This window comes from Nilaparvata lugens, chromosome 3 (genome assembly GCF_014356525.2).
Source record: "Nilaparvata lugens isolate BPH chromosome 3, ASM1435652v1, whole genome shotgun sequence".
NCBI lineage: Eukaryota > Metazoa > Arthropoda > Insecta > Hemiptera > Delphacidae > Nilaparvata > Nilaparvata lugens.
In genome coordinates this window covers 38,046,006-38,064,360 of record NC_052506.1, presented here as the reverse complement: position 1 = coordinate 38,064,360, position 18,355 = coordinate 38,046,006, and the positions used below count along the sequence as shown (strand labels likewise).

Sequence of the window (18,355 nt, the reverse complement as noted above, 5' to 3'; positions counted from 1 at the left end):
ACTGAGGATTTCACACTGCAACAGTTTTGGGGAAATGCGTAAACTTGTAAAATAATATATCAAATTGAAAAGAATTTGATGCTCTACAAGCACATAATCAGCATGGATTTTTCCATCGATATTCAAAAGTTTCAAGAACAAAAATATCAAAAAATTGAGAGAAAATGTGTTTTTTTTTCAAAAGTCACACCTTTGAGAGCGGATATCTCGAAAAGTAAAAGAGATATAGAACAAGTTTTAGGATAAATATTGTAGAAAATTATGTAAGCTTTAATTTTGTATGGAATAGTCATGTCCATAAGATGCATAGTTTTCGAGTTATATGCAAGAAACCAAAAAATGGTACCTTTGAACCACCCTCACTCGCTTATCACAGGGGGCAGAGATGGGGACTTTTGATATATTTACCTCCTTACTACCCTAAACAGAAGTTCGGGGGTCAAAAACTGTCTTCCAAACTTTTCCCTCTATAAACCTTCGTTGACTGGACTGAATACCGTGTATAGCAAAACAGTATCCAACGAGTGTGGAAGTGCAAAGAAATGTCATTAGTTTCGTATGAGAGGTTTTCTGGGTGTGTGTGTGTGTGTGTGTGTGTGTGTGTGTGTGAATGAGTGCCGAATATAGAGGCGCAAAGGAATACGAGCATTGGGTCGCAGTTAGACTGCCACTGATTTATTTATTTATTTATTATTATTTCATCCACTGACCTCCTATAAAAGGGGTATTTGGACTTGTCAATGTCGTAAGTCAATAAAATACAGAACATAAATACATAAATGATAAGTCAATATATTTTTTTTCTCTCCAAACCTTATCTCGACGCTCGTAGTTTAGAACATAAACAGGTACATGAAAAGTCAATACATTTTTTTTTTTCTATTCTCTCTAAACCCCATTTTGACGCTCGTAGTACTCTCTGAACTCTTCATTTGAGTACGCGCATATGGACAGCAGCTCCTTCTTTAATTGATCTCTGAATTTTGTACCAGTCATTTCTTTTATATGAGCTGGCAATAAATTAAACAAACGAATACCAGAACTCCTAACACCTCGCTCATACATGGTTGTCTGATGTGTGTCGTCTCTTAGGTTGTTCCTATATCTTGTTGGGTATTGATGGAATGTTCCGCCTGTATTAAATTCATGTATATTTTCCTTAATGAAGCAAATTGTTTCAAAAATATATAGGCTTGGGAATGGGAGAATTTGAAGTTTTTTGAAAAGGGGGCGACAACTTGTTCGAATTGATTCTCCCATCATCACTCTCAATGCCCACTTCTGCATTCTGAACACCTCAACTACGCAACTTGAATTTCCCCAAAAAATAATGCCGTAGGTCAGGTGTGAGTGAAACAGTGCAAAATAAACACATCTAAGAGCCCTGGAGTCCAATATAGCTTTCAAATTTCTCAGTACGAAAATTGCTGAGTTCAGTTTGTTTTTGAGGTATTCTTGGTGAGATCTCCAAGAAAGGTCAGAGTCAATCACCACTCCAAGAACTTTTATATCATTCACGGATTCTATTTTATAGTCTCTGATACCTAAATTATTTTCTCTGGTAGTTCGGAATGGAATTTCTTTAGTTTTGTTCATATTTAACAACAGCATGTTAGCAGATAGCCATTTTTCTAAATTAATAAGGGCAGTCTTACTCTCCAATTCCACATTGGACTGACTGCTGCTTTTCAGTAGAATACTCACATCGTCAGCATATAATACACTTTTAGCTGGTTCAAGGTATGATGGCAAGTCATTAATATATATAATAAAAAGCAGGGGACCCAGTACTGACCCCTGGGGGACCCCGCTTCTCGTCTTCATCCATTCTGAATGGTACTCATGGGTATGAGAGTCAATGACTACCTGCTGATACCTTTCGTTGAGGTAGGAAAAAAACATAATGCTTCAGCAATACTGTATAAGTAAAAATCTATCACTGGGAACAGTAGGTAACTTAGATCTTATTAACCATTAAAATTTATAAGCTCAATTTCATGATTGATTGATTTAAGGGCCTTAACTTTGCTTCCAGTTCCAGTTTGACGCGGGCCTCCAAATTATATGCATGAATACTGTAGTTATTCGACAAAAACATTAAAATAAAATATATAAGATCATCTGACAAGAGTAAGTAGGTAGGTACCAGGTAAGTTACAGTAGGTACTCAATATTATTGACCGAGCGAAGTGAGGTCTAAGATTCAAGTCGATTGGCAATTCTCTTAATGTTTAAATGTTTAGTATATGTTGCGCATTTACGGCGAAACGCGGTAATAGATTTTCATTAAATTTGACAGGTACCGGTATGTTTCTTTTTTAATTACGCGTCGACGTATATACAAGGTTTTTGGAAATTTTGCATTTCAAGGTTAATATAAAAGGAAAAAGGAGCCTCCTTCGTACGCCAATATAAGAGTAAAAATCTGGTGTGGCGCACTCACACAACTTTCCTTACCGTTATGAGAATTGATCAACTGACGCTAGTGTTCCCGCATATCAAATCTACTATTCTAAGATCTGAGACAGCTGGTGACAGGACAATAGCGCTGCAGACACACGAAGTCTACTATCTCTTCATAGTAAATGATTTAATAGAATCAACAGTTGCCAACAGTTTGCAATTGTATAATCTTATATTCTCGCATTTCGAGCTTATTTTCAATTTTAGGTGAAAATGTTACTAAACATAAATTGTAGAGATTTTCTAACCTAAGTTCTCCCTAGGTAGCAAAAATGGAGTTGCAATATTTTAATTTGCCCAAATATCTTGAACAATTTTGAGTTTAGGCAATCAAAAGACTGGACATTTTTTCTTTAGAATTTATCATTCTACTAAATCCAATAGTTTAAAATACCTATCAATCACCATGAAAACAGGTTCACCTCTTTTAAACAAAAAATTTGCACTTTTTCGCACATTTTTGCAATACCGTATCTCAAAAACTACTGAAGTTACGGACCTGAAATTAGGTTCATTGGATTCCTCGTCAAATTTTACATTAGATTGCACTAGTTTTAAACATATTGTAGCCATAAAAAAATATAAAAAATAAAAATTTTGAACTTTCCGCCATGTTTTTTCAGCTATTCCTTGGAAATCAACAACAATGTTATACATGGTTAATCTCGTCTTGATCTCCTCTATCGATCTATGTAGGTCTCAATGCTAGATTCCGCGGCCCATATACTAAAGTGCCCCCTTGATTAGGATTAATCGCATGCCACGACGCATGCAATTCAATATCTCAAAGCAACTTGGTAAAAAATCAGCTGCTGTGTAGACTATAAATTGCATGCCTCATTGAATGCAGTTTTTAAGCACTATTAAAAATGAACTATTAATTTGCACGCAATACAATAATAATTCCATTTGTACGCATAACGCATGCAATTAATAACTAAAATAACATAGTATTGTCTCTCGAACTTTCTCTGCTTTCAACTCAGGCTGTCCTGTTGCCAGTATGTCTTGAAGGAGATTAGCATTTTGATGTTAGCATTTTTGATACACCAACCCAGACAGCCATAGCAGTTTTCACACCGATATCTAGCCGTCACGACATACAGACAGGATTAACTCTGATGGACAGTATAAGAGGAGGCTGCGGTTTATATCTGCGCGAGGTCTACTGTTCACAGAACTACTAGTTATTTATCCACTCACCAGTACATTAACATCATTGTTATGAAAAATCATTATAAGAAGAAAGTTAAAAAGATATAATAAAAATAACTCACTAAAAATAAGAAAAAGGTGCTGAATTAATGAAATTAATAGAGAACTATTAGATAATAATCAACAACAATAGTTCAAGTTTCAGATAATGTAGGCCTAGTTACTGTTATTGAAAAAGTAAATCCTAGTGAGATAGTAGAATTGAGTAATGTAGTAGGTAGGGAGTTGTCTTTATTGAAAGTCAACAGTAAAGAAAGTAGTATTGCCAAATTGATAGTTAGGAAAACAGTAAGTAAAGTGAATGTTTACATGAGACAGGTTTCTGTAGAGGTTAGGAACAATGTAAACAAAATGAATCTTGCTTTGTATCAAGTTGATGAATTCAACTTTCAACTGAAAATTGAAAAGGTGTATGCAAAGCATTATCTAGTGAACATGACTGACTTTTGTAAGCAAAATGGCTTTGTTGAAACAAATGAACCCATGAATAAAATCATGTTCTTGAAGAAAACAAAGCACAAAGTCACCATTGATGTGTTAGTATTCAAAGGTTGTTTCAAGTTGCTTACTTACAAGATGATGACAGTGAATCACATGATGAAAGGGTATTCCCCAGCACACAATGATTAGGAATCCTGTGTTATGCCGGGATTCAGAATAGCATAATCGCTACGCAGTGTATGGTAAGAGTCCATAATTGTGTCTTTTTTCTTTCCTGTAGCCTATTTTTCTTGGCCCTTAATCTTTTCAAATTTCGATTCTTTCCTGTCTTTGTGTAATGTTCAGTAAAATTCTTCTATGATGCATATCTTAACCAATCTTGTCCATAGTCATTTAAATTTGTATTTTTCTGAAATAATTTTGGAAGTTAAAATAGTAGCTTATTTTCCTAATCTTTAAATTGTTGATAAAACTTAACTTTTCTAAAATCTATCCATTGTAGTGTAAAGAATTGTGTGCTTGTGATATATTTTTTCATCATGTATCACTTATGTGAAGTGTATCAATTTTGTGTATATTGTTTTAGGGAACTTATTACCCATTTTTCCTTTTTCTCTTGTTTGTATTTTTTAGGGAACTTATTTACCCATTATCCATCTTGATCGTCTTTGTATTGTAATATTGAAATGTTTGTACTTATTATACAGTTTTCAAATTCTGAATTTATTTAAAAAATAAATGGTTCAATTTAGAACATGCTGAAATTTAATCTTATGTATAAATTCTTTTGTTATAATAATAAAACTTCAAAATTTGAAAGTATTAATGAATTGTGTCACCATATATATGAGATGTATTAATGAAAGTTAACTTGAATAATAATGTTTCCATTAAATAAAAACGTCTTGTCATATTATTAATTGAAATGAGTTAAAGGTTAAAATTTCACTAAAGTTTTTGTAATTGATGTCTTTTTCTAAATTTTTAAAAACTGTTTATTCTATAAATTTTGATATGATTGATTATCGTTTGAAATGGATGCTGGAGTGTATGTAGAATTTTTAGTGGGGTTTGTTGATTAGAATTTTGCTGGTATGTGATTGTTTTTTGAGATGGAAACCCATTATTGCCTAAAGAAGGAATAACAGAGGTTATGACTTAGAGAGGCAGTAATGAGATAATATTTTTTTGTGTTGATTACTTATGTTGATTGCCATAGATGCAAAATAATGATTAATAATGTTGATTGCCATAGATGCAGATGATTACTTACGAATATTGATTGCCTTTGAAGCAAAATATTATTGATGTTTTGAATGATTTCTTGTTTAATGATTGATAGTAAAGTTTTGTCATGAAATGTAGTTTGTGTTTAGAACATTGAAAAGTCGAAATAAACTATAGTATCCAACAAACGATGATTAATAATATTGAATAATTTGCTTTTTATAAAATATTTGAACAATGAATAAATGAAAATGAAATTATTTTTTCTATTGAAATTTTGTAATTGATGTCTCCAAATTTCACAATATATGTATTGCTGACTGTATAATAAGATGTTAACAAATTTCATTTTATATTGATTATATACTTAGAAATAATTTTCATGTGTATTAGATTGTATTGATAGCCTAATCAAAATTTTCCTTTTAGTTTATAAGCATTTTAAGATAACAGGTACAGCATGGACATTAACATTGAAATAATTATCACGTGAATCTCGAAATCGACAACAAGTGAACGCCATGAAGAGTGTTAAGAACATTTGGGTGATTTTCGAACTAGTGTGACTCATCAATTGAATATCTACACCAATATCTACGCTGATGTCTACACCAATATCTACGCTGATGCCTACACCAATGTCAACGCCAATATCTACACTAATATCTACACTAATATCTACACCAATAACTACGCCAATATCTACACTGATGCCTATGCCAATATCAATGCCAATATCTGCTCTGATGTCAATATATACACCAATAACTACGCCAATATCTGCTCTGATGTCAATGTCAACGCCAATATCTACGCCAATAACTACGCCGATGCCTGTGCTGATGCCAATGCCAATAACTACGCCGATGCCGATGCCTGCGCCGATGCCAATGCCTGCGCCAATGCTGATGCCAATGCCAATATCAATGCCAATGCCGACACCAAAGCATACACCAATGACAATGCCAACGCTTATTGCTGACCATGTATCTCAAACTTCAACACTACCACATTACCTGGAGGTAATTGCCATCCATATTCACGTTTGCAACTTTGAATTCAAAATAACAGTTACAGTATAATGAAAGAATTGATTTAAAAATCCTCTCCTAAATTATTCCTGTATGCAGAACTCTAAACCTTGAAAGCTGAAAATATCAAAAAACCAAACCTTACCTAAATTAATCCTCACCTAAATTAATCCTGTATGCAGCGTCTATCTCTTTTCCGAAAAACAAATTACATTGTCATTTCAAGCCTGAAATGTACATTGTATAATTACAAATATGATACAAAATTTACGTGACTGTATCGAGTTTGGTATGCAGCCGTCTACTACAAGCATGAGGCAATGCTAACTGAGATGTCACCTGTATCGAGTTTGGTATGCAGCCGTCTACTACAAGCATGAGGCAATGCTAACTGAGATGTCACCTGTATCGAGTTTGATATGCATCAGTTGACTACAAGTATCAGCCCAACACTACGTGCATCCAGATCAGCCCAACACTATGAGCATCCGGATCAGCCCAACACTAACGTCATCACACTGGAGTCACACTTAACTGAAAATCATGCTGAGTGCCTTAACGGACTGTTTTCCAAAATTGCATCGATAAAATCAACCACGTCAATAGTGAAAGAAATGAACATTTTTTGATTTATTGAAATTTTATGTGAAAATAAATGTAACAATTCATCAATTCATTTAAAAAAAAATAATAATAAATTTTTTATTCAACATACTAAAATTTTTTTATGCAATAAAAATTGAATTTTTCTATCTATTAAATTTATTGCAATTTCAAAAAACTATTCTTTATATATTAAACTTTCTGTTGAGATATTTTCCTTTAAATTATAAAGCTAAATCAAAAGTAATTTTGATATTCTATACTTTGAAATATTGTTTGGAAACATATAACAAATGCTATTGATGAATTTTTATAATAATTTTCATATTATAGGACAACATGTAATGTTTTTATAGAAAAAAATGTTACTGTTCTCGAATTTACAATTCAACAATTTCCATTTGGGTCAATGTAATTTTTTTCTTTAAATTTTCAAACAGTAAATTTTTTTATGTCAAGAGGGGGGTATTTGTAATATTACATTTTTTCTCGATTGGAATCGAATCTTCAATTCGAGATCTATAAAACTTTATAGTAAATATCAGAGTAATCGATATACGGACAACTTTTTGACTGAGAATTTATCGTAAATGATTGTGTTGCATGTTCCATGGTGTCACCGAGGCTGAGTTGACAGAATTAACAGATAAATGGATTATTTAAATAGAGATGATATATAAAAATTTAAAATAATAGTTTCAAAATAAAGTTTTATTGAGAACAAATATAAAATGTGAATTCTAAACTTGTAATTTATAATTTTTTGGTGACGTGTCCATGACGTAGACACTGATTTTGAGATGTGGTTTTTGTTCTGACGAGGAGGCTTCCTTCTCTCTAAAAATGATGGCTGGCAGCGTGTGTTCTAATTTTGTGCTCTCTGAATATTTTTCTGTTTAAGTGAATTATTAATGTTTTAAATTGAGTTTTGAACAGTTTATAGTGTTCTATTTTGTCTATAATTAATTGATTTGTGTGTCTACAAGCCTATAGCCATTGTTTTTCAACTATATAAGTGGATAAGTATTTAGCTTGTAATGATTTTAGATGCTTAAGCATGTAAGATATTGTTCTTTGTGTATTTGTGTAGTATATTGCCAAAATTCTTCTGAAGATTATAAGTTAATTTGCTCTGAAAACTGGATTTCTCATTCATAGGCGATAGATCCATTCATAGTTTATCAAGAATCTATTACGTTGGAGCCGATAACTTTCATTAGGTTAATAGGTGAAAAATGCTATCCAACCGAATTAGGAGAAATTGGTAGCATGGCATGTTACATATTTTCTGTTTGTGCCGAAATGTTAGTCACATTATTTCTATCACCATAAAATGAGGTACATTCTCAAAGTTCTTTTGAAATTGTGATAGCCTGTATTTTTATGGTAATGAGATGATGATAATAGGTCTACATCTAGACGTAAATCGTTAACTGCAGTATTCATCACCGCCAATGTGTACGTTTTGTGTACAGTAAATTGTTCCGGTTCCAATCGTAAATTGTTCCATCACGTGACTAGTGCAAAATGTTCCCATGGAACACCATTTCGAAATCGTTGGTTCAAGCTTTTGGCGCGCACATATAAAGTTGATTTACACTAAAATGTGTTGTTTACTAGCTGCGTGAATGAAGAAAGGCTGTTTTACAAACCTACCGTCTAGAAAAGTGTAAATTTCTTTTATTCTCAAATTTTCTATCGAGAGAAATTCATTAATGAATGGTTATCAAACATCATATGGTTGGTATGTATTCAATGCTATGGTGAACAAACTATCAGCGCATGCGTAGAGAAGCAAGCAGACCACAATAATCGACCAATGAGAGCTCAGATATTTGGAACTGTACCAGGTCGGACAATTTACCACACTTCGACCATGTACACAGAACGGGCTCAATGTGACAATTTTTTGCTATACCGTAGGTTCCAAAAAGACATAATGCTTCAGCAATACTGTACAAGTAAAAATCTATCACTGGGAACAGTAGGTAACTTAGATCTTATTAACCATTAAAATTTATAATGCTTCACTTGCCTCGGCTAGGTTCGGCTACTCTCGGATGAACTCGTGCAAACTTGGTTCAGACAGGATTGTGAACCAAATCCGTGCTAGCAAACCGATTCCCCTCCTCCGTTCCACTACCATACCCAGCCCTGTTTTTGGGTTCACATCGGGAAATGAACACTGCTTTCCATCTCCACCCGTCTCGTCATTCCATTCGGTGCTGATTCAAGCAAGCCACTCGGGGCTCTCAGGCACCGGCCGCAAAACATCGACATTAAGTTTACATAGATCAAAAATGTTGTGATGTAATTAATGAGTATAAAATAGAAATATAATTATTTGAGTTGCAAATTCATCATTGTATAGGAAGTTGATTCAATTCTGGGGGTTCAATGAACCATTGAACACATAAGACGAGCCGCCACTGGTGGAAGTGCAAAGAAATGTCATTAGTTTCGTATGAGAGGTTTTCTGGGTGTGTGTGTGTGTGTGTGTGTGTGTGTGTGAGTGTGTGTATATGTGTGTGTGTGTGAATGAGTGCCGAATATAGAGGCGCAAAGGAATACGAGCATTGGGTCGCAGTCATACTACTTACGCCACTGATTAATAAATAATTAGTTATTTGTGCAACTAGTGCGCAAAGTTACAGTTTGCTGCACCGAAAGAAACGTTTACACACGAGCCGTAGGCGAGTGCGGAATAATGGTTTCTTGAGTACATCAAACGAACTTTGCGCACGTATTTCACATTACATTTTTCCTACAGTTATACCATTGAATATGATAAGTGGGTAATTAAAGGTAAAATTCCCTGAAATCCATCAAATGTTTTTCTGTGTAATTTTTATTATTGATAAAAACCTTAATTTATTTAAAATTAAATAATAATAATTAAATTAATCAAGGCACATAATGGCAAGGCAACGCCGTTCTCCACTGAACCTATAACGTGGACCTCACTATACCTCAGTCAGTGTTACCAACTTAATTTTGATTTTCCTGCACTGGAGCTCAGATATTTGGAACTGTACCAGGTCGGACAATTTACCACACTTCGACCATGTACACAGAACGGGCCCAATGTGACAATTTTTTGCTATACCGTAGGTACCAAAAAGACATAATGCTTCAGCAATACTGTATAAGTAAAAATCTATCACTGGGAACAGTAGGTAACTTAGATCTTATTAACCATTAAAATTTATAAGCTCAATTTCATGATTGATTGATTTAAGGGCCTTAACTTTGCTTCCAGTTCCAGTTTGACGCGGGCCTCCAAATTATATGCATGAATACTGTAGTTATTCGACAAAAACATTAAAATAAAATAATATATAAGATCATCTGACAAGAGTAAGTAGGTACCAGGTAAGTTACAGTAGGTACTCAATATTATTGACCGAGCGAAGTGAGGTCTAAGATTCAAGTCGATTGGCAATTCTCTTAATGTTTAAATGTTTAGTATATGTTGCGCATTTACGGCGAAACGCGGTAATAGATTTTCATTAAATTTGACAGGTACCGGTATGTTTCTTTTTTAATTACGCGTCGACGTATATACAAGGTTTTTGGAAATTTTGCATTTCAAGGTTAATATAAAAGGAAAAAGGAGCCTCCTTCGTACGCCAATATAAGAGTAAAAATCTGGTGTGGCGCACTCACACAACTTTCCTTACCGTTATGAGAATTGATCAACTGACGCTAGTGTTCCCGCATATCAAATCTACTATTCTAAGATCTGAGACAGCTGGTGACAGGACAATAGCGCTGCAGACACACGAAGTCTACTATCTCTTCATAGTAAATGATTTAATAGAATCAACAGTTGCCAACAGTTTGCAATTGTATAATCTATATTCTCGCATTTCGAGCTTATTTTCAATTTTAGGTGAAAATGTTACTAAACATAAATTGTAGAGATTTTCTAACCTAAGTTCTCCCTAGGTAGCAAAAATGGAGTTGCAATATTTTAATTTGAATAATAATAATTGAATTATAATGATTAGTAATTCAATTGAAAATTTATGTGACTGCTTGAAGGGGGGGGGTTATGTTATGTAAGCATTGAAATGACTATAATCATGGCACATAATGACAAGGCAACGCTGTTCACCACTGCCATTATAACGTGGGCCTCACTATGAGTATTACCAACTTAATTTTGATTTTGCTGCACTGGTGCTCCATAACCCAACTATTTTGCGTTGTCATGCTGCAAATCTGGAGTACACTATAATAGTACACTATAATAGTATAAATTGCATGCAATTAATAACTAAAATAACATAGTATTGTCTCTCGAACTTTCTCTGCTTTCAACTCGGGCTTTCCTGTTGCCAGTATGTCTTGAAGGAGATTAGCATTTTTGATACACCAACCCAGACAGCCATAGCCGTTTTCACACCGATATCTAGCCGTCACGACATACAGACAGGATTAACTCTGATGGACAGTATAAGAGGAGGCTGCGGTTTATATCTGCGCGAGGTCTACTGTTCACAGAACTACTAGTTATTTATCCACTCACCAGTACAGTAACATCATTGTTATGAAAAATCATTATAAGAAGAAAGTTAAAAAGTTATAATAAAAATAACTCACTAAAAATAAGAAAAGAGTGCTGAATTAATGAAATTAATAGAGAACTATTAGATAATAATCAACAACAATAGTAAGTAATAAAGGTACCTTTTTGTAATTTGGAAAGGTGTTTATCATTTTTAGTTCTACAAAAACATTCAACTTAGCACAATAAAATATTCTATAAGCCAAAAAATAATGAACGCTTGATGAACAAAAGAACATAAATTACCAAAGCAATTTGATTATGAATCTTTTACATTTACTTTACTTTACTAATCTTTCACATTCAAAACATTTTTATGCACGTACATCTACACGTGACTTTACTACTGGTTTTTGAAATCAGCTGTTGATAGACTTCAGCTGTCATCAATTCTTGCAAAAAAAAGTAAAAATGATTTAAAGTATCATGTAAATATGAGAAATATTTTGAATTTGATTTTATGGAAACTAAATATCATCTAATTCAGCTTTTTGCTTGAAATATGGCTTCAGACTGAACATCCAAAAAAGTGTTCATTTATGTTGTTTGCAAGTCTGGCAACATTAAATTGGCGGTCACATTTGAAACTCTGCCCTGAATCGAGCAGCTTGTACACACGTCCGTAAGGCTCTATCCTATAATTTGGTATAATTTGAGGGTGGTTTAAAAGTTGCATTTTTCAATGTTTTGCTTACACGCACATATGTTGAGAAAAATGCGTTCAACCGACATAGGGAACAAGGCACAAGGGATAGTGATGGGGACTTTTGATATGTTCACCCCCTAACTAGCCCCAACAAAGCTGTAAAGTCAAAAATTGTGTTCAAAACATTCTCTCCAAATTACTTTGTCAATTGGTCTATTTTTGCATGACCTAAGATCTCACACTCAACACTGAAGCTGCTGCAACAGTCGTGGGGATGTGCGTAAACTTGTGAAATTATACATCAAATTGAAGAGAATTTGATGCTCTATAAGCTCATGATCAGCATGGATTTTCTCATCGATATTCAAAAAGTTATAAGAGCAAAAAATTGAGGGAAAATGTGTTTTTCAAAAATGTTACATCTTTTAGAGTGGATATCTCAAAAAGTAAGAGAGATATAGAGAAAGTTGTAATATCAATATTATAGGAAATTATGTAAGCTTTAATTTCTTATAGAATAGTCATATCTGTAAAATGCATAGTTTTCGAGTTATATCCTCCTCACTACCCTGAACAGAACTGCGGGATCAAAAATTATTGTTCTCCAAGCTTTTCCCTCTATAACACTTCGTTGACTGGGCTAGTCTGCCAGATCGCGTTTTGTAATAATGTACAGAAATAATTAATTAGTGAAACATCTTAACTCAATATTATCAAAATTCTTTATTGAATCATTCAAAAAAAATTGTATGAAATTTAATAATTATTATGAATGATTTTTAACAGGAATGAATAGTTAATATAAATACTACCATATGATATCAACCTGAATATAAAAGGCAGATGCAATGCTGTGGTTCTCCTATCCTTCTCCACTGTCATTATAACGTGGACCTCACTAGATTATTTTTTTTAGGCCTATGTTGATATTACTTTTGTGTTTGAACACTACTAATATTGAGAAAAAACATTTAAAACAAGATTAATGTAATTTTATTTGTTGTGAGATATTTTGTAGTTTCTTATTAGGGCTTAAACTTCAAAAAATGCTATTTTTCAAATTCAAAATGAAATTTTAAACCGTTTTTTCTCGGTTTTTCTCCGAGTAATTATAGTGGTTTCAATATTACAAAAACTTTTCGAATGAGTATAAATGCGAAAAGGTAAGTTCCATGGTAAAGTGTTCAAAACTGCTAATATCTGGAATGAAGAACACCTTCAAAATGAGAAAATTCACAAACAACATGCATCGAAGTGGTGATCCTATGGGTGAAATCACCTGATTATTGCATTATTTTCCTAGAGCATATTATAGCCTAAATCCTATATAAAATATTAATCATACACTTTTACTACTACTACTACTTACTACACTTTTACAAGATCCTACAAAATTTATTCATAGAATAATAATTCAAAGTAGATGAATGACAAAATTGAAGAATTGAATGAAAAAGACTAAGAAATTGTCAAAAACCACGGATTTATTGATACTTAGAAAGACCGGTTTCGGTTATTACACCATTGTCAATAATGTGTGGTTTTTGACAATTTCTTAGTCTTTTTCATTCAATATGAATAATTACCACAATATCAACTTCTCAACTACACAAAAAAATTGAAGAAACTGATGGCAATCATTCAGATAATAATCAAGTTACATGTCATGCTCACTGCTTACAGGGATTCAAAATAGCCTCCATTTCTCTTTGTGCAACTTCTGCTGCCGTTCATCAAGCTTCGAGTTGCCCGTCTCACTTCGTTGGGCAATCTCTTCATTACTTTAAACGTCAATCGAATTCTGAGAATCAGTTCCTCCCTGGTCTCTACAGGTTCTCTGTAAACTTTATACTTTTCACAACCCCCAAGAGTGGAAATCTATTAGAGTAAGATTAGGTGAGCGTGGTGGCCAACTTATGGGTCCACCTCGGCCAATCCACCGCCCAGCATAATTATTGTTATCAAGTCACCCACGGATGTTTCTAGCATAATGAGGGAAGCAGCCATCCAACTGGAGCCACATTATTCTGCCTCAAATTGAGAGGCACGTGTTCCATCGATTCGTGAAGCTCATTGGCCAGAAAGTCCATAAAAACTTCACCATTCATTTTTGCAGGAAAATGAAAGGTCCATGTATGTGGGAAAGTTATTGTGGAAATTTACAGCACCAGTTCTTGTAAACGTACTTTTATCAGTGATCTGTCCATGAAATGTTTGAAAAACAATCTTGTGCTAATATCCAACGGCAAAACTGCATCCTTGAATCAGGTTCATTCAACTCTTGAAGTGGGGTATCATGAAATGGTCAAAAGTTATTGTTCTTCAATATTCTTTGAACTATCATTCTTGAAACATCCAACATCCCAGCTGCCCGCCTGATGCTGGATCGAGGATTCTACTCGAAATACTTTAGAATAAGATCCTCAAAAGCTTCAGAAATTGAGATGGGCCTCTCGTACCTTGAAACTGATCCTAGACCCTTACCATCTTGACATCTGTCAATCTTAAAAACGTGTTACGAGATGGGTGTTCTCGGTCAGGAAAACGTCTCCTGTATACTCTATCTGCCTCTCTTGAATTGCATCCACACTCTCCATACACCAATAACATGTTCAAGTACTCAGTCAAGGTAAATTTCATGATAATAAACGCTATCACTTCTCTACTATCCAAAGTTGATACATATCATGCCAATTAACTGGAAAACACACTGAAAACTATCCTGGAAATAGGCTGAAACATACACTCCTTGTTATTTTATTCAGGATTTATGGTACAGGAAATAATGCAGGTTATTGGAAAAGTCATATCATTGTAGAATTTTTAAATGTTTATAAAAACTTGTGAATATTGTCAGAGAGAAATCAGGTGATTTCACCCTTAGGATCACCACTTTGATGCAGGCTGTTTGTGAATTTCCTCATTTTGAAGATGTTCATTCAAGATATTAGCAGTTTTGAACACTTTACCATGGAACTTACCTTCTCAAATTTATACTCTTTCGAAAGCTCATGAAATGGAGAAGTTTTTGAAATATTGAAACCACTATAATTACCCAGAGAAAAACCGAGAGAAAACGGTTTGAAATTTCACTTTGAATTCGAAGAATAGCATTTTTTAAAGTTTAATTCCTAATAAGAAACCACAAAATATCTCACAACGAATAAAATTACATTAATCTTGTTTGAAATCGTTTTCTATTTCCAAAAAATACCCTTGAAATTGAAATTCGACCAGTGTAGTTTTCGAGTTACTGAGTATTTAATGACCGGAAGTAGGCATATTCTGAAAATATCGAAAAACCGATTTATCTCGAAAACTAAGATCGATAAGAAAAAAATTTTACTGAACATTTTTTGTCAGAAATGTCGAGTAGAATCTATGGTCAACGGCTGTTAATAGGCGGCAACTGTAGGCCAATTCAAAAATATTTATATATATTTATATAAATGTACTAGATTTGTGTTAAAAATTTGTGTAATCTATGTTATCGATATGGCTCGAATGCAAAGAAATTATTAACCATATAATCTAAGCAATATTTTGGTATTTTTTGTAAGATCTATTTGAACTTAATGGCGGAGGATCAAGATATTTAAATTTTATGCTAATTTGAAAGTCGGAAAGAGGATCTGTAAAACTTGAAAAGGAAGAACCAGCACTCGCCAGCCAGATGCCACCATAAGAGGACCCCAAATATTTTAGAGCGAAGTACCTTATTAATAATTTTGTAAAAATTAAAGTTAAAGTAAATTATTAAATTTCTTAAAAGACTTCGTGATGCTATTGTGAAGCAGAAGTCATTTTTCATTTTAATTAAATTTATAACCCCTTGGAGGAGACGATTCCGGCTACCATATTCCCGGACCACATGGAGTTGGATCGACATCGGCGGCTTACAAGAAGATTTTCGACACGTGAGTGATTAAATTTGAATTAGTGATGGGCGCCCTAGTGCTTCGAATTAATCTGATGATCAAAGCTAGCTCGCCGAAAGGGTTTTATTATAAATTGAGAAATTAATAAGAGTAATACTTGCGCAAGTAAAATTAGTATTAAAGGTATTTATTTGAAAGAAAAATATAGATCAATATTTTAGAAATTTCTATTTAATCAAAGAAGTACGAAATCTAGGCTATTAAAACATATGCATATAATATTTAATTTTTTGCAATACAATTTGCGATAATTTATTATAGTTCTAATTCACTAGATGAATGGCTCTACCTATTCCGTCAGGTGCCGAATCTTGCACCCTGAGATAAAAATATATATTCGATACAAATAAATCTACTAAATACTAGAGATTTTAATATATATATATATATTTGGATTATTAGTGGCTAATTTATCAAGCTGATCTTAGAGCACACATTTTTTGATTGAATTATCCAAGTCGACAAGTATTAGCAAGCGCATATCGCACTACATGCAACAGAATGCATATGATTTTAAGATAAAGGCACATGGTAATGATTCGTGCCATAAATCTAGAATATAAAGTTAGCCTGTGATATTTTTATTGATTTCAATTATTGTTCTATTTTTATATTATATTTTTTTATCGCTCTATATATATTTTTTGCCTCGATTGATCTTTGCATTATTTGTGTAATATATGTATGAAACTTTCATGGTGTGCAATTTATTTTTATTCCTCAACTCTATAGTATAAGTATCATTTATATATATATATATTTATTATTTATTGAATTACAAGAGTTATTGGAGAAGCCCATATCTAGGCCTATCAAGATTTTTTAAGACTGAATACTATTAGAAAACCACGACCTAATTATATCAAATCTCATGCTTTACCGACTGATGCCAAGCAGGAGGCTAATCGTTATTTAAATATAAAGAATAACGTGACACAAAGACATGTCGCCCAACGTGATAGGCCACGGATACGGCACAAAGACATGTCGTACCAACGTGGGACTGATGATGAGAGCCAAGCTCATTGAATAATTATTTGAAATTAAGTCAATAACCATATTGAAAATTATAGATAACTTATACGAGTTGTGAGGAAAACTGGCGAAGGAAAATTTGTATTACTTTTTGGGGAATCAATAGCTTTAAATAGAGAGAAATTATATGTTTTAAAGAAAATTTTATATTATTAGTACTGTGAAAATTACATGTTTATAGAGAGAGATTATATTTTATGGGCCTAAACTGCTAGTCAGAAATCAATGAATAGTATTATTATATTATAAGAGCTTAAGTAATAAATAGGTTACCTGGCTTGTAATGTCCATAGGCCTATCCTCATTTGTGTCCTTATTAATGCCTTGTTGGCCAAAACTTTCACTTTTTTAACAAACACTTGACACTTAATCCATTTTTAAAATATGAGTCTCTTTTCGTCCACGCAAAGTAAGGTAGCAGACACACTGCAGACGGCGATAGTAGCGGAGATCGACGCTGAGGGGGGCGCGATGGAGTCCAACGCCCAGATCTCTTCAATCACCGCCAAGAATCCTGTGAACAGTAATAAACCGTTAAATGTCTCCCAAGAAGCAATAAGGAGGGTTATAGTAGAGGGGATGATCAAGTCATTTTCTAATAGTTTAGAAAAAACAATGACCACAGTAATGAAGAACTTAAAGGCGGAAATGAAGGAAATGCGGGAATCACTGAAGGATACATCGGTAAGAATGGGTAAGGAGACTGCGGAAAGAATAGATAACCTACCAGCACAAAACACTTCACAAATTCATGAAATAGCTACAAACAGGAACAATAGTCAACTTATTTCCATAAATAAACAACAGAATAGTAAATCTACACAAATAGCTCACCTAAATTCTGATATAAATCAAAACAAAGTACAACTTAATTCATTGGAGACAGCCGTTGGAGAACAGCAATTATTTTCATCTGAATTAAATGCCGAAGTAGTAGATAATGAAACAGAAGCTTCTAGTCATTGGAAACAGGCCCAAGAGAAGTTGGTACAACTTGAAAGTCAAATACATCAATTTCCGCACGAGAATATAGAGCCTATTCCCATAGCAACGTTTGATTCACTACACAGTTTCAATGAATTAGGCCGTTTTGACAATACAGACCGCTATCTCCAACCTAAAGAATTTATAGATCAGATAAAACTAGTTCAATCATTAACACCCACCTCTTGGAATTTTTGGCGTC

At 33.5% G+C, this 18,355-nt stretch overlaps 1 protein-coding gene across 18 annotated transcripts in view; it reads right to left on the bottom strand.

The window, feature by feature from the left end:
* LOC111054356 (period circadian protein) overlaps positions 1–18,355 on the bottom strand; it is a 105,034-nt gene that overhangs the window by 67,775 nt on the left and 18,904 nt on the right. Inside the window, exon 1 of one of the 18 annotated variants that reach the window (XM_039423702.1) lies at positions 11,673–11,863. The exons of 16 other annotated variants lie outside the window; for them this stretch is intronic. The gene's annotated coding sequence lies outside the window, so the exon portion shown is untranslated. Of the gene's footprint in view, positions 1–11,672; positions 11,864–18,355 lie in introns of those variants that run through there. One more of the 18 variants, XM_039423704.1, reaches the window with a different exon arrangement.